Source organism: Micromesistius poutassou (genome assembly GCF_964030765.1).
Source record: "Micromesistius poutassou genome assembly, chromosome: 16".
NCBI lineage: Eukaryota > Metazoa > Chordata > Actinopteri > Gadiformes > Gadidae > Micromesistius > Micromesistius poutassou.
Window position 1 is genome coordinate 15,985,251 of NC_140286.1, and position 6,414 is coordinate 15,991,664.

The following is a 6,414-nucleotide window of genomic DNA, read 5'->3' on the forward strand; positions in this document are numbered from 1 at the left end:
CACGTTAGGGACCGTCTGCAAATTACACGTTTCAGTATGAATTTAGTCATGAAAAATGTTCACAAAAAGTAAATAAAATGACTTTTCCCCATCCTTTCCGTGTCCGGGCCAGGTGAGGTTTCCCGTGTTGAGTCACATTAAGCCGCAGGCTCCACTCCTGGTGGGGCCCTTCCGTCAATTCCTTTAAGTTTCAGCTTTGCAACCATACTCCCCCCGGAACCCAAAGACTTTGAATATTTCCAGTTATTAAATGCATACTATTTCCATATAAAATGTTTTTTCAGACAAATCTCACCTGTAGTAGTTATAGCATTGCAAATATGATCTACTACAGAAAAAAATAATGGTAAAAGGTCATTTTATTGATATTTAGTGAACATTTTTCATTTACTGAAACATGTAATTGGCAGACGGTCCCAACCGAATGTCAAGCCAATATCAATTACAATATTATATTCAAAATTGCCATTTCCAAGCAAGAAAACTATGGAGGTAGATTTGTGTCTTTATTATTCAATCAAACAGAATAGGTTTGAGAGCAAAACTTTCCACACTGCAATCAAAAAACAGATTTGTGCGCAAAACTATCGACTCTGCAATCAAAAAATGTTTTATTGCAAGTAAAATAAATGTGATTAAAAATGTATTAATGGGAATCCAAAAGTTTTGTTTGCAAATCCAAAAGTTTTGTTTGCGAATCCAAAAGTTTTCCTTGTGAATCCAAAAGTTTTGCTTGCAAATCCAAAAGTTTTGCTTGCGAATCCACAAGTTTTGCTTGCTGTTGAGCTGAATCTCGTGGGCGGGACCTACGCCGAAAGATGTAAGACACGTCTCTATTGGCCAGTCTCGATCGGAGTGACAGCTTGGCAACTCCGCTCCCGAGTCCCGCTCGTTCTCATCATGGACCTCAAAACTCCTTCTCTCACTAACTGTGGATGTTGCCAAGCTGTCACTCCGATCGAGACTGGCCAATAGAGACGTGTCTTACATCTTTCAGTGTAGGTCCTGCCCACGAGATTCAGCTCAACAGCAAGCAAAACTTTTGGATTCACAAGCAAAACTTTTGGATTCGCAAGCAAAACTTTTGGATTCACAAGCAAAACTTTTGGATTTGCAAACAAAACTTTTGGATTCCCATTAATAGATTTTTTATACTTTTTTTTCACATTTATTTTACTTGCAATAAAACATTTTTTGATTGCAGTGTCGATAGTTTTGCTCTCAAATCTATTTTTTGATTGCAGTGTGGAAAGTTTTGCTCTCCAACCTATTCTGTTTGATTGCATAATAAAGACACAAATCTACCTCCATAGAAAACTAGTCTACGACTGAGAGATCATCTGTCCTAGGTAAGTCAGCTTCACACTATTCAATCAGCAACTGTGCTTAATGTTATTCTTTAGTTTGGTCTACTTCTCGTTGCTGCCATTTGTGTTAATAACATGTTTACAATGTTTCTGAAGTGACAAGACTAACGTAAAGTAACACTAGCTGCTAGCTATGTCAGATTGACAATATCACGTTAACAAATGCCGCTTTGTCCAAAGAGAATTGAGTGTCATTAGTATATTGCAAAATACATTGATTCCTTGGTAGCCTATGTCTGACATGTGAAGAAATTGACAATAAAACTACTTTGACTTTGACTCAATAGTATAAAGAGACTATAGCAAATACAGTTTAGCCTGCATCTTGAAGGGAGCAGCTAGCTATGGTACAGCTGCAAGGTTTGGCGACCATACAGCCTTGCAGATGTAGCTACCTTATACTACGTTTTCCCTTCATGATGCAGGCTAAACTGTATTTACTTTAATAATAACAAATCAATGTATTTTGCAAAACCGTGTGGAGGAGGGCTTGACTAAACCCACAGAATGAGTTCAATCAATACACATGTACAGCCCCCAGTGCTAGAAGTTATGCCCCTTTTGGGGTCGTTGGCTCATGGACTAAAGTGTGTAATGGCAGGAGTCCCGTTCTTTTGTCTGCTGTAGGAAGTGTAGAATGAGCTAGTAACAAGTCATGCTTTGATTTTCATGTGTTTCAGGCCTGACCATGTCTGACCGCCGTCCTCGCAAGAAGAACTTAACCCATGATGAAATTGTGCTACTGTTGAGTATACAGTGAGAACAGAACTGTCCTTGAAGCCAAGCTAAATAATTGTATCACAAACAAACAAAAAAATGAGACATGGGAACATATTACTGAAGCTATTACTGCCAAAGGGGTAGAATTGAGGGAAGTGAAAGACAAGAAAAGAATGTGTCAACTGAGGGTGGTGGAAAAGGGGATATGGGGCCATACTCCTCTATGGCTTTAGACATTATTGGGGACACCTCTCCTTGTCTTAGAGGTTAGAGGGATTGTTGGGGGGGGGGGGGGGGGGGGGCGTGGTGCAACCCATGGTCCAGGAGGCCGCTGCTGGCCCAGAGAACACCACATCCAACGTGACCGCGGTGGAATCTGCACCCATGCCCTTGGAGGACCCTGGGACTGTGACCATGACGAGCCGTGAGGACACTGAGGACACATCACCATCCCAGAAAGCCTTCCACCACCACCACCACCAAAACGTATGAGGAGAGGAACTGACATGGACTTCCTTAGAGAGGACCTTTTACGAGTAGAAATAGAGAAAAGTAAGCAAGAGACAGAAAAGACAAAGATAGAGAAGGAGAAATTAGAATTGGAAAAACATAAACTAAATTTAGAAATATTAAAGTTGCAGGAGGAGCTGAGAACCTATGGCTACAACACACTCACTGAGATTTAATAAATGAATTAACTGATGAGTCAGGTCTATCTATTCATTCCAAAAGGGTGTGTAGACCTTAAAGGCCCAGCCCCTTAAGGGCACCGCAGCAAGGGGAAGACGTACAGTTTCAGTACAATCTGAGAAATACGCAAGTATTTACTTGCTGCATTAGTCCAATCTGTAGTAATCCAGTTTGAAGTGTCTTTTGTGTCATTGACAACAAGTTCACATTGTAATAAGGTTACATCAGTAAATGATATTACGCAGTACCACTTTTACGCCATTAGATGATGACACAGACCATGTAATGAGTGTATTCAGGAACAATCAAGATTTAGTATTGTGTGCCTTTCCAGTGTTTGATATCAGATTTAGTCAACATGCATATTGATAATAGTAAAGAAATATTTTGTATGTAGATTTGGCTACTTTGTGTATGGGAAATTAGAACCTTATTCTATTTTTATTTAGGCCTACCCAGGGGGGAAAATGGGTTTAACAGACATGGGCTGCTGTCAAAGGTTGTCCTACAAAAATTAAATCTATGATGTCTAAGGATTATAAACTGGGTTACTGAGGGTATCACATCCTGAGGGTGTATGCTTTCAGAAAAATATGGTTTGTATGGTTGAATGGTCATTCATGCTAGATAGGACTACTTATTCAAAAAGTTAAACTGTGGTTTTTTATAAGTCATCTGCATCTGAGTAAATCATCTATGTCTAACGAGGAGTAACCTATGCACCTTGTCTGTTCATGAGCTGTTGCTCTAGTCTTAACCTATCAACATGGTGTTAGTATGACTTATTTATACTGTACAAGAACACTCAGCTTAGTAGAATTTAGGGTGGCTACATAGTGAGCCTCATTTATTACAGCCTTCATCTAAAAATAGGTGGTTTAATCACAGAAAAGTCTCTGACAATATGATTTCACAAAGACTGTAACTAATTTAGAATTAGAATTCATCAATATGTTTTTAGTCACCTCTGTGCAAACAGGCCCACCGCTTCTTCAGCTCTCCTGTGCAGCGGTCGACCACATTTCTTGTGCGAATGTGGGCGACACTGTAGCGCTCCTGCGAGCGACTGGCAGGTGACTAGTATGGGTCACAAGCCAGTGGTCCATAGTCACCAACTAGGTTCTGAAAAGACCCAAAATATAATACCTTAGACTATATGTTCATATGTTATACTATATGTTAATATGTTAGACTACGTGTTATACTATATGTTAATACATTAGACTATATGTTAATATGTTATACTATATGTTAATACATTAGACTATATGTTAATATGTTATACTATATGTTAATACATTAGACTATATGTTAATATGTTATACTATATGTTAATACATCAGACTATATGTTAATATGTTATACTATATGTTAATACCTTAGACTATATGTTAATATGTTATACTATATGTTAATACATTAGACTATATGTTAATATGTTAGACTACGTGTTATACTATATGTTAATATATTAGACTACATGTTAGACTATATGTTAATACATTAGACTATATGTTAATATGTTATACTATATGTTAATATGTTAGACTACGTGTTATACTATATGTTAATATATTAGACTACATGTTAGACTATATGTTAATACATTAGACTATATGTTAATATGTTATACTAGGCCTATATGTTAATATGTTAGACTACGTGTTATACTATATCTTAATATATTAGACTACATGTTAGACTATGTTAAACTTAAGCTTTGTGGGAAGCTGGTCTGTGCCTCGGACTCCGCTGCCCAGACAGGTCTGAACGCGTCCCCAGGCCGGCTGTACCTTTGACTCACAGCCGTAGTGAGTCAAAGTCCACCCCGCCCGGCGTGGGGACGACATGTGAAAGAGGCTTGGCCTTATCGTAAACACACAGGGTGCGGGGCGCAGCAGACAGCCAGTTTGTATTTTGTTTTAGGCATGGTTAATGCTTTTGAATAAAATGCAATTAAGTTTTAGTCATATTTTAGACATCTTGAATTGTTCTAGTTTTAGTCGACTAAATATCATAATATTTTAGTTGGCTAAAATCGAACTGGTTAAAGTGTAAATCATTATTTAAACATTTCTCTAAAATTTCCAAAATCATGTAGGCTACTGCTAGAGGAAACATCTATTAACCTGGTATTATGGGATGGTGTTAAGGTTTGAACGTGCAATAACCAGACACAGACGTAACTGCTCTGACATGAAACGTCTTTGTTTATCTTAAAATCAAATACAAATAAAACCAAGTCTCATATAAAATAAACGACAATATGGCAGAAATTGCAGAAAACAAAAACAACACCAATGAAGATTCATAATCTTTGTCAATCAGATTGCGTATTTTTTATTTTTCAGCCTCCTATCAACTGTGTCAATCTTTAAAACAGAGTCCGGCTCTTCAACATTGGGACTGGTAATCCCGGGGCCAAAGGGTGTGGAGCAGAAGAACCAACCTGACTCCCTCCCAGTGCCAAGTTAAACTTTATAGGACCCTTAAGTCGCAACCTTGGTCTAATGGTTGCTGATTATTAACTCCCTATTTCATTATGTTGCCATGTCTGTTGACCGGTCGTTTCATTGTTATATGTCGAGGTGGCGGACAACCAAACTAATTCAAACGGCTTTTACTGTTTGTTTGTTTTTCCATTCAAATGTCCTTTGAGGACAGATGCGCCCACTCCGCTCCGCGCATGCGCTGTACTGTCTACGCAGTCAGGAAATCTGAGCGCCTCTCAAATAGTTCCGCTCCGGTTCTGTTCCCGTCCTGCTCACCTCCTCCGAATCATCAGCTTCAACACTAAAGGTAGCCTTGTGCGTTTTATGCATCGTATTTTTTTTATTTCCAATGTCTCACTGCGTCCTCAATGTGAATAAGTAAATAAATAAATAAATAAATAGGCCTGCTCTAAACCTTTGGTGTGTTTCCATGAGAACTACCGAACTTTTGCATCATTATTCTGGTGGTACTACTAGCCTAGATTACTAGAGGTCCTGGGAATATTGTGTGTTATTTTGTGTATTGTGTGTTATTTAAATAGCTAACACATGGCGTGCGTGTGTATTTAGATTGCGCATTTATTCACAAATATGTCAAAGTGAAACTGTTTTTTTTATTAGGGCGTCTTTTGTTAACTGAACTCACTAAAGATATCGCCGACTACTGTATACAACATACTGTTTAAATATTGTCTGTTGTCTAAACTCAATAGAATGAGGTACTGCCGCTAAATATCAGAAACACACCTGAAGTCGACAGGTGGCCATTGTTGTTGCGCCATTAAATAAAATTTAATAATTCATCCAGAATAAGTAAAAACGTCGTTTACTTTGTTTTCTGTGTGCGTCTATCTGTGATATAGCCGAGGTCTAAATTAAAGTAAAGTTATACTTTTCACTGAACGTGATAATTTGCGTCGGGGTTAGGGGGTGTGGCGTAATGCAGGCCAGGGCTCTGGTTTCACTTATTTACACGGCATGGTCACTTCATAGTTATGGCTATTTTATGCATGTTCATATTGTATGTATATTTGTGTGTATATATGCACATACTGTATCTATATTTATTTATTTACATATACACACACATATATATATATATATATGTGTGTGTGTATTTGTGTAGTTATATATATATATATATA

General features: G+C 38.0%; 1 protein-coding gene across 1 annotated transcript in view; it reads left to right on the plus strand.

The window, feature by feature from the left end:
* Window positions 1-5,381: 5,381 nt before the first annotated feature.
* The window catches only part of mgst3a (microsomal glutathione S-transferase 3a), a 6,801-nt gene continuing 5,768 nt past the window's right edge, over window positions 5,382-6,414 (plus strand). Inside the window, exon 1 of the mRNA XM_084480581.1 lies at window positions 5,382-5,576. The gene's annotated coding sequence lies outside the window, so the exon portion shown is untranslated. The remainder of the gene's footprint in view (window positions 5,577-6,414) is intronic.